The sequence below is a fragment of the Rattus norvegicus genome, chromosome 14 (genome assembly GCF_021556685.1).
Source record: "Rattus norvegicus strain SHRSP/BbbUtx chromosome 14, alternate assembly SHRSP_T2T, whole genome shotgun sequence".
NCBI classification, from domain to species: Eukaryota; Metazoa; Chordata; class Mammalia; order Rodentia; family Muridae; genus Rattus; species Rattus norvegicus.
In genome coordinates, this window is record NC_141547.1 from 14,965,397 (window position 1) to 14,978,941 (window position 13,545).

Here is a 13,545-nt window from a genome sequence, read left to right on the forward strand (position 1 = left end):
TGGGTGTGTGTAATGTTTGTTTCAAGGATGTACATTCATGTGTATTCGAATGTGTGTGGAAGGCCTGGGGTCTGTTTTGATTGGCTTCCTCAATTATTCTTCCACATCACTTTTCGAGATGGGGTTCCTCACTAAATCTGGAGCGATAATTGGCTGGGCTGTCTGGCAATTGAACCTCAGGGATCCAGCTGTCTCTGTCCCCAACGCTACTGTTAACCAGCCCTCAGCACCACATCAGTGCTGAGGGCTGAACTCAGGCCCTCATGTTTGTGCAGCAGGCCCTTTACCAAGTAAGCCATTCCCCAGCCTCATAGCCTTCTGGCTTGTTTGCTTGTAGTTTTTAAGTAAGAAAAATGAAAAGGCTGTGCACAATAACTTAGCCAATGGTTTTAAAAGGGTTTTATTTTTTTAATTCTCCTATTTTTGTATTGTGGGGTTATGAGTATGACTTAATAACCAAAGCTGGCTCCATTCTCAAATTCCTAGGGTTACTACATGGGCACAGACATGTGGCTCCGCAAACACCCGGATTGACAGATTTTACTGGGTTTGTGAATGCTAGGCTACATACCAGCTCTAAAATTCTGATTTTATGAAATAAAGCAAAGACTCAACCCCTTGCCTGTGTGGTGGCAGCTGCAGGTTTGAAGTCAATGGGACAGAGAACAGATGTCCATTCTATGAATAGTTTCCTTGAAACCTGCCAACAGTAAATACAAGACTAGAGAGCGAGCACTTAGCCTTGAGTGGAACAACATGGGCCACAGCTTCCCTCACACACAGGCCTCACACACAGGCCCAGTGGGCAGCTGTCCTGGAGGATGAGGGAGCCTTCCATTCCAATAGTGCCGGACTTCCAGCCCCAGAACCACGCCTGCCCCTTCCCTTTCGGATACCTCAAAAGTTCAGACCATAGGTATTTTTAGGGTGTTTACCACATCCGCCGAGTCGTGGGGGAGGAGCATGTGAAGCCAGCCCAGGAGTATATTTAGAAATGTTTCCATAGCAGCTGTGTGGTGGCTATTGGGCACTAGGCTTAGAGCAGCCGTCATGCCAGCCTTCACTTCTGTCACTCACGTGAATGGTCACACAGCAGAGAAAAGGCTGGGAAAGACCCAAGCCTATGCTCCTCCTATTACCAATCACGATTTTAGCTTTCAGGGAAGAGGCAGGGACTAATGCTATAGATTCTGGCTTGCTGGATTTCCAAATACCCAACATCCACCCATAAACCAGTCCCAGGAAGGCATCGGTTAGTAATTATAGCTCTCATCCCAGAGCCCAAAGCTCGGCATCTCATATTCTCACCGTTACTCAAAACACAAGAAGCCACCCACACACCCACCGGGTATTTTTAAACCCATTGAAAGCCACACACAAAATGTCAGGCCATAAAACATTTTGGTCTTACATTTTTGAAGTTTAATGCTGTGTTCTTTGTCCTTAGATTATCTTACGGAATATCTAAGATTTTTAAATGTACCTTTGAATTTTATAATTTAAGCCAAATTCTTCCCGGTGTTATGAAAGAACAGCAGCTATCACTGTATGGTGGTCAAAGAGGAAACAGGAAGTTCTTCACCCAGCTTAAGAACTGGAAGGAGGGGGGTTGGGGATTTAGCTCAGTGGTAGAGTGCTTGCCTAGCAAGTGCAAGGCCCTGGGTTCTGTTCCCAGCTCCGGGGAAAAAAAAAAAAAAAAAAAGAACTGGAAGGAGGGGCTGGAGAGATGGCTCAGCGGTTAAGAGCACTGACTGCTCTTCCAGAGGTCCTGAGTTCAATTCCCAGCAACCACATGGTGGCTCACAACCATCTGTAATGGGATCCGATGCCCTCTTCTGGTGTGTCTGAAGATAGCAAGACAGCTGCAGTGTACTTGTATACATAAAATAAATAAATTAATTAATTAAAAAAACTGGAAGGAGCAGAGGGACTAAAGGACTAGCTGAGAAGCTCACCTGGTGACTTCTACAACAACGGAAATAAACTCCCTCTCCTCACCCTTCCCGACACTGGCCTTTTAATCCACTCTCTAAGAAATGCATGGCCTAGAGGGCCACATTTCAAAGAGCCTCCTTTCTTCCCATCATCAACACAACCACTCATCTGGAAATGGCTTCCAGATTTCATCCACATTACTCAGTCGGTAGCCTGACTTCTGGTACTTCTCTTCCATTTCCCTATCTGTACTGCAAAGTGATATGACTCTGACATCCTGCCATCTCGTTCCTAACTTATACTTCCCAGAGTTTCCTGTTTCTATTAGTGGGATCTCCCTGCCATGGAGACCTCTACTCCCACTCTCAATTCTCAAGTCTTACTGATGTGATTCACTTCCTAACTCACGGCCCCACCCCGACCTCACCCCACCTCCTGGGCCTTGATTCTACCTGTTCTTCTCTACCCTGATGCTAGAGGAGTCTCAGGACCCAGTGGTTCCCTCCAAAGTCCCTACTATCTCAAGGCTGTCCGAATCCTCATTCTTCCTGGATCTTCTACTTCTCACCCAGAAGCACTTGACACCTTCAGAGCCTGAGACAAGCCTAGGAACTGTCCTGCTAGATAACAGTGATTCCCATTTCCTGTGATCTGCAAGGGCCTTGTATCCAATGGCTATAGCTTGTATCCAATGCCTCCACTGTATCCAATGTCTATACCTTAGGGACTCCACTGTATCCAATGGCTATACCTTAGGGACTCCACTGTATCTAATGGCTATAGCTTGTATCCAATGCCTCCACTGTATCCAATGGCTATACCTTAGGGACTCCACTGAAACATTACTATCAATTTTATCTTTATTATGAAATCTCGGGGAATGCGGAATAAACATCCCCCTTTCCAATAAAAAGAAATTGCTGACACTCTCTGACCATCATGACTAATAGATCATGGCATCTAAAGTTCTGGAAGTGCCCTCAACAGAAGCAAGCTGATGCTATTTTCTTAACAACTGCATAAAGTAGCTGTCTGTGATCACCCAAGTTCAACTTATAAACGAGGAAACGGAGGCACAGAAAAGTTAGTCATTTACCTAGGGTTGCATAGCTACTGCAGCTGAGAGGGCAGAGATTTGAAGACAAGGAGTCAGCATCTAGAGCCAGAGACCATGTACTTAGCCTAGGCTAATGTGGGATGATCTATGCTGCTTCCAGGTCCTGGACACAGTAACACTTCAGCTACTAGAGACTTCCAGTATGCTGAAAGAAAGAAAGAAAGAAAGAAAGAAAGAAAGAAAGAAAGAAAGAAAGAAAGAAAGAAAGAGGGAGGGAGGGAGAGAAGGAAGGAAGGAAGGAAGGAAGAAAGGAAGGAAGGAAGAAAGGAAGACAGACAGACAGACAGCCTCCCTCAAGGGCAGAAACTGAGGCTCAGAATGGGCAATGTGCTCCTGGTATATCTTCACTGCCCTGGCAATGCCAACACATTCTTATTTCTGCAGTCATGGCACATGAAGGGTATAATAGAAGACTTGGTTTTAACCATTTTGGAAACAAAAGTAGCAACACGAAGCTACTAAGTAAGTGACCAGAAGACCTTAATTGTGTAATGTTCCCCCTTGTTAATCTGTCTGCTGAAGGCTTCTTACTGAACCAATCCCACAGCCCACTGCATCTCGACTGGACCTGTGACTGAACTTGAATTGTACAAAACAGCCAGTTTTAATTGGACTGTTTCATTTTTCTCTTCTCAGAACATGTCTTCTTGGGGATAATTGCTTGTTCCCCTAAAAAGGCTACTAAAATCACTAAAGTAGAAGTGTGTTGATTCTGTTATTCATTGGTAAACATTGTTTTCTACCCTAAGAAGTTTTACAACATAGTCGTGAAGACAGGTCCTACTAACTGTACTATTGAGGATATAAGTGATAAACACCATCTTAACAGAGGGACATGGGAAAGGGGAAGTAGCTTTTGACTGTTGAAATTCAGGGTACCACTGGAGTTCCCCGAGATATATTAGTGAAACAAGGGTACAGATTGCAGGGGTATTTCTAGTTAAAAGGTACCCGTGTCTAAGAGGTCTCTTGGCAATGAATGTATACCCTGAAGTTCATAATCTGAAAGGATTTAAAAGAAGCCAAGCTGACTTCATTATTGAGACCATTATAAGACAGCTTATATAAGAATGCGTGTCAACACCTAGTTCTAAATGCCCCTCTAAACTGTGCTCCACAGGTCAACGTCGTACTTAAGCAGAGTAGGAGAACAGAAAACCCAGAGCAGACAGACCTGGGTTTGAATCCCCACTTTGTTTCCTACTTGCTTTCGGTCTTTGTTCCATCACCAATAAAAAACTCGGCATTTGGCAGGGTTGCAGTTAATGGTCCTTAGGAAACATGAGTTTCCTTTCCCCCAGTGAGGCGAGAGGAAGGGACAGCTCCGATTCTAAAATCTGAAATGAATTAGTTCCGTGACTGCGGCAAGACACGGAAGGCAGGGGAAACTGATCCGTAACACTCTCGGACAAAACAATAAATTAAAACCGCCCTGAGAAGGGCAGAGTAAGCGAACGGAAGGTAGGAGAACGCCTGAGGGCTCCGGCATGGAAAACAATCCACCTTCATACAGCAGGCTCAGTTACAGAGCTGAAAGAACACAGAGAATGCATTCCTGTTTGCAGAATCAACTTTTCACAGCATCAGCAGCCTCCAAGGCTGGAAACCATTCTGCATTCCCCACCCTCACTCTGGCTTCTATTTTAATCCATGCCAGACTCTCGAAATTAACGAGCTTGATGCACCCAGATGGGCTCTATTCTCCACAGTCCAAGTGATACCCACTTATTTTGCTTTAAAAACCAAACTGTTCAGCATCAGGTGTGGTTAGTAAAATAGCCTATACCCTCTGATCCTTATCAGGGGGGGCGGAAGCAAGAGAGCGCATCGCCATGGCAACGTTTCGTTATCATGAAAACAGATTAAAACTGTGAAAGCAAGATAATTTTTACCTTTAAGGTCAAGAAGGGCTTCCTCATCTCACATATATATTTTTTTAATTTGACATATGATTTATGTGTGCAGATAAGTGTTGGAGATTTTGTGTTCAAGATGCAGTTACTACATTCGTGTCATAGCCTCGGCATGTGCACAGTAAATCATAGTGATCCAAGATACTTAATCCGGAGGCTTAATCTTTTTCATCTGTAAAGTGATGTGATTTAGCCAAAGACCACTCTAAGTCAAGTCTCTGGTCCATTCGCCAATTCTAAGTTTTCTTTTGTCTGGAAATCAGAGATGCCTAAGTCCACAGCTGTCACTTGCTTAAGGAATGGCAACATGGGAGATACTCCAGTTAAACAGCTCTGATTGCCGATCAAGACAACTTCTTTACAAGATGTGTCAGTTGGAGAGTTTGAGTCAGCCTCAGAACTACGGCCAGTAGTGATTGTGTTTGTGTGTGAGCATGCACATGCGCACAAGCTTAACTTTTCATTTCTACTTATCCCACAATAATCACTTAGTCAGAATTAGACCTCAGGCATGATGGAGGGAGAGGGAAGAAGGATAAGAAGAGAGAGAAAGGGGAAGGAGGAGGAGGAAGAAGAGGAGGAAGATGAAGAAGGGAGGGAGAAGCAGGGACGAAGGGGAAAGAATGTTCCCACCTCCTTCACAATTGTCCTGCTGCAATTGTCCCTTCTTTTTTTTTTTTTTTTGGTTCTTTTTTTTCCCGGAGCTGGGGACCGAACCCAGGGCCTTGCGCTTCCTAGGTAAGCGCTCTACCACTGAGCTAAATCCCCAGCCCCGCAATTGTCCCTTCTAAGTTTCCTGTGTCTTCGGTCTTTCACAAAAGTTTTGAAAAGGACCCCAGTTGCTCTTGTGTGAGTCAGTTATTTGTTGTCAGGGGTCAAAGTGAACCTTTACTAAGGTTTTTATTCACCCTGTGGAATGACATGTGCTAGCCACCATGCTAAACACTAAGCGAAGAGTCCAAAGCGCTCCCATCCCATGGAATGTGTCAGGCAAGAGAAGCCGGCTGAACAGCCACAAAGGTACAACACACTAAGTCCTACTGTGTGTGCACAGCCCTTGCTAAGAGCCACCGTCCTGCTGGTGAGAAAACAGCACCTGGAACTGTGGAGCAGTGGTGGGGAACCCCGAGTCAGTCAAAAAGCTGAAAATAACCGATGCTTTGCAACTTTGTAACTCATGTAATTAGACTTCAAGTAAACTCGCCATATGCAGAACCATGCACAAGTACCCAAGTATTTCTGAATACTCATCAAGCCGTTAACTCTATGGTGGTATGATGGATGAGGCACAGAGGGAGCCACAGGACAGCATGAATGGAAAGACACACCCCTTTGCTGTCTCTCCTTACCCCCACCCCCACCCCGGGAAGCCACTCCTGTTGGGAAGAGGAGGGGCGCTTTTCATTTTAGGGAGTTTCTGTTGGGACTCCCTGTTACAGGAGGACCCAGACCACCCCGATGAAGAGAAAATGCAGATTCTCATGCAAAATCTGACAAAGCCACCGCTCAATACCTGAAGAAATCCTGACCTCACAAACTATCCCCCAAGAGCTGAGTTTCCCCCAAGTTTTCTAATTGATCATTTCTGTAAACACAAACCCTTCCCAACTATAATCTAGAGAGAAGTGAATTGGTCTCCCACTCTCTTTAAAAGGTAAGATGGGTGTGAAGATGGGAACTGCCCTCAGTTCCCAAAAGAAAGGGAAAGCAAAAGAATGCAAATTATGGACCCAAACCACAACTATGAAGCCCACAAGGAATCCTTTCAGGATGAGGCATTACTGGGGCGACTTTCAAACTATGAAATGTCTCAAGCATTTCATTACCAGTGAGGGTCACATTCTTTAAGGATGATCTGGACAACATTTGCAAGTCTGCTTGTCATCTATACCATGAAATCCAAAGGCCGGAGCCAAGAAAATCCTCAGGGGAAACTGTTCCTCACACACAGCAGAAGGGAGCCAGAGAGAAGAGGGGAATTTGGGAAGAAAATTATGTTGGGTTCTCTTCCTAGCCAGCTAGAGCTGGGACTGAGAAAGGGGGTGTCCAGGGCCAGCTCCCCGGTCACAGAGCAGGTGGATCAGCAGTAAATAGCTTCAGGGGCACCCTAGAAAGCTCCGACCAATAGCCCCCATTCCAAGTGCTGCTTCTAAACAACTTTTTCCTTTAAAGGAGTTCCAGGAAAGGAACTAATTATGTTTTTCTAGATCTTAGGGGTAAGAGGGAATGCATCTGATAAAATCTGCACAGAGCTATAGGTCTTTGGACCCATTTAAATTTTCTCCTATGCTATAGGTCTTGTAGAGAAAAACAGAGTCCACATCCGGACCCTTTCAAAACTCCCCCTATGACCCTTTCAAAACTCCCCCTATGCTCTGAATTGGTCAGTGGGGGCTTCTTGAGTGCTCTCTCTGTTAGCATTTCCCCTCTGTGGCCAGCTGTAACAGCTCCAGCATTACTGCCTCACCTTACCTTGCTTTTTGCCACACTCTTCCTATCTCGCTCGCTCTCCCGCCCATATCAATGCCCATCTACCATCTAGCTCCTATTTCTATGCCTGGAAAACAAAGCATTTGCAGGCGTCGCCTTTCCCAAACCCTCTCCAACTAGAGCACACCGCAGCCTGCCTCTAGTGCAGCAGCTCTCAGGTAAGAACATGGGTACAACTGGTTTCCTTCCACAGCGTGGGGCCAGGAAAACGGGAGGCAGCGCTTTGGGAGAACCAACGCCCTGGGCTGTGGCTCACCCTTCCCCACCACACACAGACTGGTTAGGAGGTCAGACTAGATGCTGGTTAATATGAGGGCCCGAGAACACCACACTTGCCTTCAGCTCGTTCTGTCTTCTGTACAGCCTACCTTCAGACAAAAAGGTGAATGCTGTCACTTTTCCTTCTTAAGGCGCAGCTGCTTTGGCTGAGACTAGATAGCATTCTGTCTTCTTCATTTCATCCAAAGCTAGATTTTTCCGATGCCAATTAGAACAGACGCTGAACTGTACTGAACCCCACCTGTGGCTCCCCCACCCCCCAGATGCGAGATGGGGAAGCATTAATAAAATAGCCCGTGGGTGATTGACCGCCAAGTGTGATGACCCCCCCAAAAAAAACGGACAAATGGGAGCACAATTTTCCTTACAAACATCATGCTTTTCAAAAAGTCTGTTTAAACTCGAGAGACCCAAGCTAAACTGGAAGCCAAGAATTAACAACAACAAAAAGGCCATTTCTCACATTTCAGAGACCACAGCCTTTCCGCTGGAGTCTGGGTGACTAACGCCCGCAGAAGCCTCACAAATCCTCAAAGTGCTGACCAGAGCAAAGTCCCGTGTTCAGGATGACAGGGTCCATGTGTGCATTCCAGGAACGCTTACACATTTTACAGCGCTGGGAGGAAGAACGGTCTGAGGGAAGCGGTGAGACAAACAGGCTCGAAGTGTCACAATGGGCTTAGGAGCAGATGCTACAGCTGTCCCAACCCCCATCAGTCACCTGGGAAAGCTAATACCCAAAACACAGACGCATGACATCATTTCAGACCCCTCAGGCTTTCCGGTGGGATCCCAAACTACCCAGCTCTATTTAAGACTTACCAGGTCTCCACCACACAATCGCTATATAACCTCTCACAGGGATCACGTTGTACCTTCCTTATGACAGACTTAGAAAGAGTTTTCTAAAAACGTGGGTGAGTTCACCATCAAGAGAGCTGAGAGTCTTCCCCTCAAATGTTTATACACATTCTATTCTCCACGTTCATGAATCCATTCCCCAGCACTTCCTGTTTCAAAACACTGTGGCGTAGTTCATATATTTTTATTCACTGAATTTCTTAATCAGCAAATAATAAAGCATGGATGGGCTACTTCCTTCCCTGTGCCACCATTTCTATCACCGGATGTAAATTAGCACTTCCTTTTTCAAAGATAACATTTATTTCTGTCCCTTTCTGAAAAGGCACAGAGGGGTTGTGGAGGAGGGCTATGGCTACAGTAATGAACATAGACTGTCAGGCTCTCCGAGACAGGAGAAAGCAAGGGAAGCCAACTCTAAAACAGTTTCAGGGTGAGCTGGGGAGGTACCAGGGTTGGTCTTCAGTCACAACCTAGCCACTTTCCCCTCCCAAGCAATTCAGTTCCTTAAGCGAAGCTGACCTAGTTAGTCATCTCTGATATACTCATAACACCTGAAAACCAAAGGACTATACCCAAAATACCTCAGGGTATAACAACTATGCTCTTAAGAAATAAACACACTGATGTGTGGTGGACAAGAGTGATAAAATAAAGCTTACAAAGAAAAAAAAAAGAAATAAACACACAAATGAACATCTGATCTTATTCTACAAAGAGCGCACAATGGTTACCGTCCCACTTCACACGCTCTTGGTAAGAGTTCCCACGGTGTCTGAGCCTCCTCAGCTCTGGGTGGGACACTACCAGGATAGAACAGAGGCTGCCCACATAAATTTTGGGATGTGTATTCGTTCTTATAACCACATAACACATTATCAGAAACCTAGAAGCTTGGAACACACTCACTCAGTTTCATAGGTCATGACTCGAGGGTCACGCAGCTGGAGTCTCTGCTCAGGAGAATGCAGGTTGGCACCACACACTGACTGAGCTAAGGTGAGCCCAGAGGTTCATGACTGAGCTAAGGTGAGCCCAGAGGTTCATGACTGAACTAAGGTGAGCCCAGAGGTTCATGACTGAGCTAAGGTGAGCCCAGAGGTTCCAGGGCAAAGTCGGTTGTTGAAAGATTCAGTTCCTTGAGGCTGTGAGACTAAAGACTGTCTCTCCTTGCTGACTCCCAGAGGATAACCTTAGCTCCAAAGGTCATGACAGTTCCAGCCATGAATTTACCCACCCATTTCAGAGCCAGCAATGGAGAGTCTCCTGGAGTGCCTGTCTCATTTGAGGCACCCCTTCATCCGGAAAAGTCCAGTCCCTTAGAAAGAACAGCCTGACCGCATCAAGTCCATCCAGGATAATTCTCGTTTACTGAACTGCTTCACAACTTAACCTGCTCCCGGGAATCAAAGACCCACAGTGGTGTCCTGGAAGATAAATCAGGAGTGTGTATACCAGGCAGCTGGGGTTGTGGGCCACCACAGGGTTCTGTCAACCTGAGAATGCACCGGGATTGGGTATAATCAAGAATATTATTCCCTCAACTCAGAAAAGAATACAACTAGGTTTCTGAGGAGAGGGACAGAAATTAGTAATGGTGCAGCAAACGAGATCGATTGCCCCAGGTCAGCATGGTGTCCCCCTCTTCTTTATACTGAATGTGGCAGTCCCACATGGCCAGTGACTGCCTATCTGGAGTTTGTCTGCTTGTGGAAGAATCCAGTACAAGAGAACTTTGCAAATATATAGGGGCTGGTTATATGACAGGAACCCCAGTGACTGAATGAGTACTCAGAAGACAAGTCAGTGAGATAAGGATGACTTCCAAGGGTTTCATGATGAAACATAGTACCAAGGTTAGGTGACAAGCTCACACAGCCACGGCCTCCCTTAAAGGAGTAATCAGAGTCACAAAGAAAAAGAACGGTTGCAGAAAATGCCTGGCAATTAGAGGAGAGGCAGGTGCTGAATCTAACCAGGAAGGCAGCAAGAAAAGAAGGAACTCTAAAGGCACAGGAAGGATGAACAGGAAAAGGAGAACCATTGTAAGTTGAATCCTGTGACAAGAGAGCAGCTTCACAGCTAAGCCTGCTAAACGCTTCTTGGAACAAAGCATCATGAAGACACACCTGGGCAATGGACCTTTATACACCCCGCCTGGGCCGCATGCTCCAGAGTTTGTTTCATAGAGGGATCCAGTGAGCAGGCCTATTGGGAGCTTCTTCTGTCTTCTCCTAGCCAGTGAGCTGTGAACATATCTTCCCATCCCTCCAGCAGAACAAGGACTCCTGGGTATAGAATTGTCTTCTGTCCAAGGCTCTAGCCCACATTACCAGGCTGGGCAGCCATCCAAATGGTTTGCTGTTTGATGCAAACTTTCTGGGGAAGCGCAGCTTGCAGAGGGCCTGACAGTTATAGCTTCAACCCTGTCCTTCTAGACCTGCTGAAGGGTTCCATTTCTTCCCCAGTCTGCTTTTCAAAAAAAAGACACTACGGACTCAATGTTCTCAGTCGCAGAAGGGGCCACTTTCTACCTTGCCACACTAACTGCACATCTCACAAGCATCCGCCTAGCTGGGAAAGCAAGCTGGCTGTAGGGTTTTTCTCACCTATATGTCTCAGGGAGGGCAGATCTAAGTCGCTGCATTGCATTTCCAAACCATTTCCAAAGCGTCCTTTCGCCGCTGGCTGATCTGAAATGCTGGCTTTCTTGTCCTGATTAGCTAAGGGAAAATGAGCCTTCTTTTCCCAGGCTGCCTGCTTGCATCGAAAGAATGTTCCCACAGTCCCCTCCACCCCCTATTGTTGCCTAGACTTAAAGAGGCATTTTATTTATTTATTTTTAATTATTATCAGGTTCGCATGCCTGAATAACACACAGAGGATCCAAACAGAACACTGGGAAAATTCTACAGACAATAACTCTATAAAAACGCCCATCGGCTCTTGACATCAAGGGTTCCAACTTCAAGCAGGTTAGTACACAAAGCACTAAGCCTTGGGCCAGCAACCCAAGAGCTCACTCACCAGAAGGCATCCAGTTTCCCTGTGACTCTCAGATTAATTGATTACAAGTTAGGGGAATCTACCACTCCGACTACTTCTGGCGGACTCTGATAACACGATTACAGGGAAGGATCACACTGAAATCAAAACCCAAAAGATAGAGCTCAGCAGGTGGCCGTTGCTGTACTTTATACATTCTGATGGACAGAAACTAAAAGTTAGCCAAGACCCAAGGTGAACAAAAGACCAGAATTAGCATAAGGCTTGGGTGCCAGTCCAAGTAGCTGCCATTAAACACTCCCAATGCCAAGTGGCTTATCAGAATAACTATTATCCAAGTAGAGAAGATGAAAGGCAATTAACACTGGTAAAAGTAACTCCCGTGGCCATCTGACTTTTGAGAAAAGCCCAAGCCTCAAATCCCTGTCTACAGGGACGGGGTCAAACTGCCTATCTTCCTGAAATCGGGGCTCCACAGTTAAAAAACCCCTCTGCCACAATTATACCTAAGGCACACACATTTACGACCAGGAACAGGGTTAGCACCACAAGGCAGCTGCAACCACAAGGTAAGGAAATGAGGCTTGGCGGCTCCTTCCAGCCTCCTCCTCCCTCCAGCTTCCTGCCCGCTCGAACCATATACTAATTCATGAGTCACCGCTAAGACATAGTCACGGACACCTGAAGATTACAGTAAAACCAGATGTATTCAGACAGAGAACCTGGTGACTCCCCAGTCACCATGAAGGGTAGGGCATGTTGCCCTGTGTTCATCCACCAGTCTGGTACCAGCGTGGAGAAGCACAGGGGATCCGTTCAGAGCTGAAAGAACTGCATGGTGGACACCAGAACACTCAGAAAAGAACACAGGCGTTCCTCCATTCCTTAAAAAGAATTCTTCTTTTCACTATCATGAGCGTTTGCCCGTGTACATATGTGTTTGCATCTTGTGTGTGTCTGGTTCTCGTTGGCTCCCCTGGAAATGGAGTTACAAATCATCGTGAGCTGCCATGTGGGTGGTGGGAACCGAACCCAAGTTTGCTCTAAGAGCAACCAGTGCTCTTAACAGTTGAGCCATCTTTCTGGCCCCGAGTACTACCACCTTTTTTTTTTTTTAAACCACCCAAAAGAAACAAAAAGAGAAGGTCCAACACTTCCCTTGAACAAGCCACAGAAAGCCATAGACCGTTGTCCACTGAACCGAAACTTACACTCGCTAGCAGAGGCAAACAGGATCCCCGAGGCTGCATACCATCCACCCCTTAGGGTGTCCGCAGATCCTCCTACCAAGGACAAGGGCCAAGGAATAGTAACAGCTATGGGCAGATCCACGCTTAAGAAACTCCCACTCCATTCCCCATGAAGAGGATGGTTTGAGCCCCTTTTCACAGATGGGGAAACCAAACTCACTTAAATGGCAAAGCCAGAGCTTAAACCAGTTTTGCCAGATTCCAGACCTAACTCCACTCACGCCTTACACTGAACAATTAAAATCAGATCTTCTCAAAGGATACCCGCTTCTGCGCCACCCCCCATGACACCTCCTGTGCATCCTAAGCCGTACACCAGAGTCTTCAGTGAGCGTCTCCCACTTCCTTCTATTTTACAGATGCCCGCCATATCTGACCATTCATCACATCTTACAACTACGTTTCCATACTTGTCGGGGTCCCAGAAGAGTGTTTCTTGGTTTTTATTGGTTTGTTTTGAAACAGAGTTTCTCTGTGGAGCCCTGCCTGTCCTGAAACTCAACTCTGTAGACCACGCTGGCTTTGAACTCACAGAGAACCACCTGCCTCTGCCTCCAGAGTGCTGGGATTAAAGAAGGAGTGTGCCCGGATATAGATCTCTCCTGAGAGACACATCCAGAGCATGTCCAATACAGAGGTCAATGCTAGCAGCAAACCACCGAACTGAGAACAGGACCCCCTTGAGGGGAATTAG

At 46.2% G+C, this 13,545-nt stretch overlaps 1 protein-coding gene across 15 annotated transcripts in view; it reads right to left on the reverse strand.

Annotated features, from left to right (window-relative positions):
• Septin11 (septin 11) overlaps positions 1–13,545 on the reverse strand; it is a 147,064-nt gene that overhangs the window by 100,901 nt on the left and 32,618 nt on the right. Inside the window, exon 1 of one of the 15 annotated variants that reach the window (XM_087582878.1) lies at positions 11,205–11,386. The gene's annotated coding sequence lies outside the window, so the exon portion shown is untranslated. 15 annotated transcript variants of the gene reach the window in all.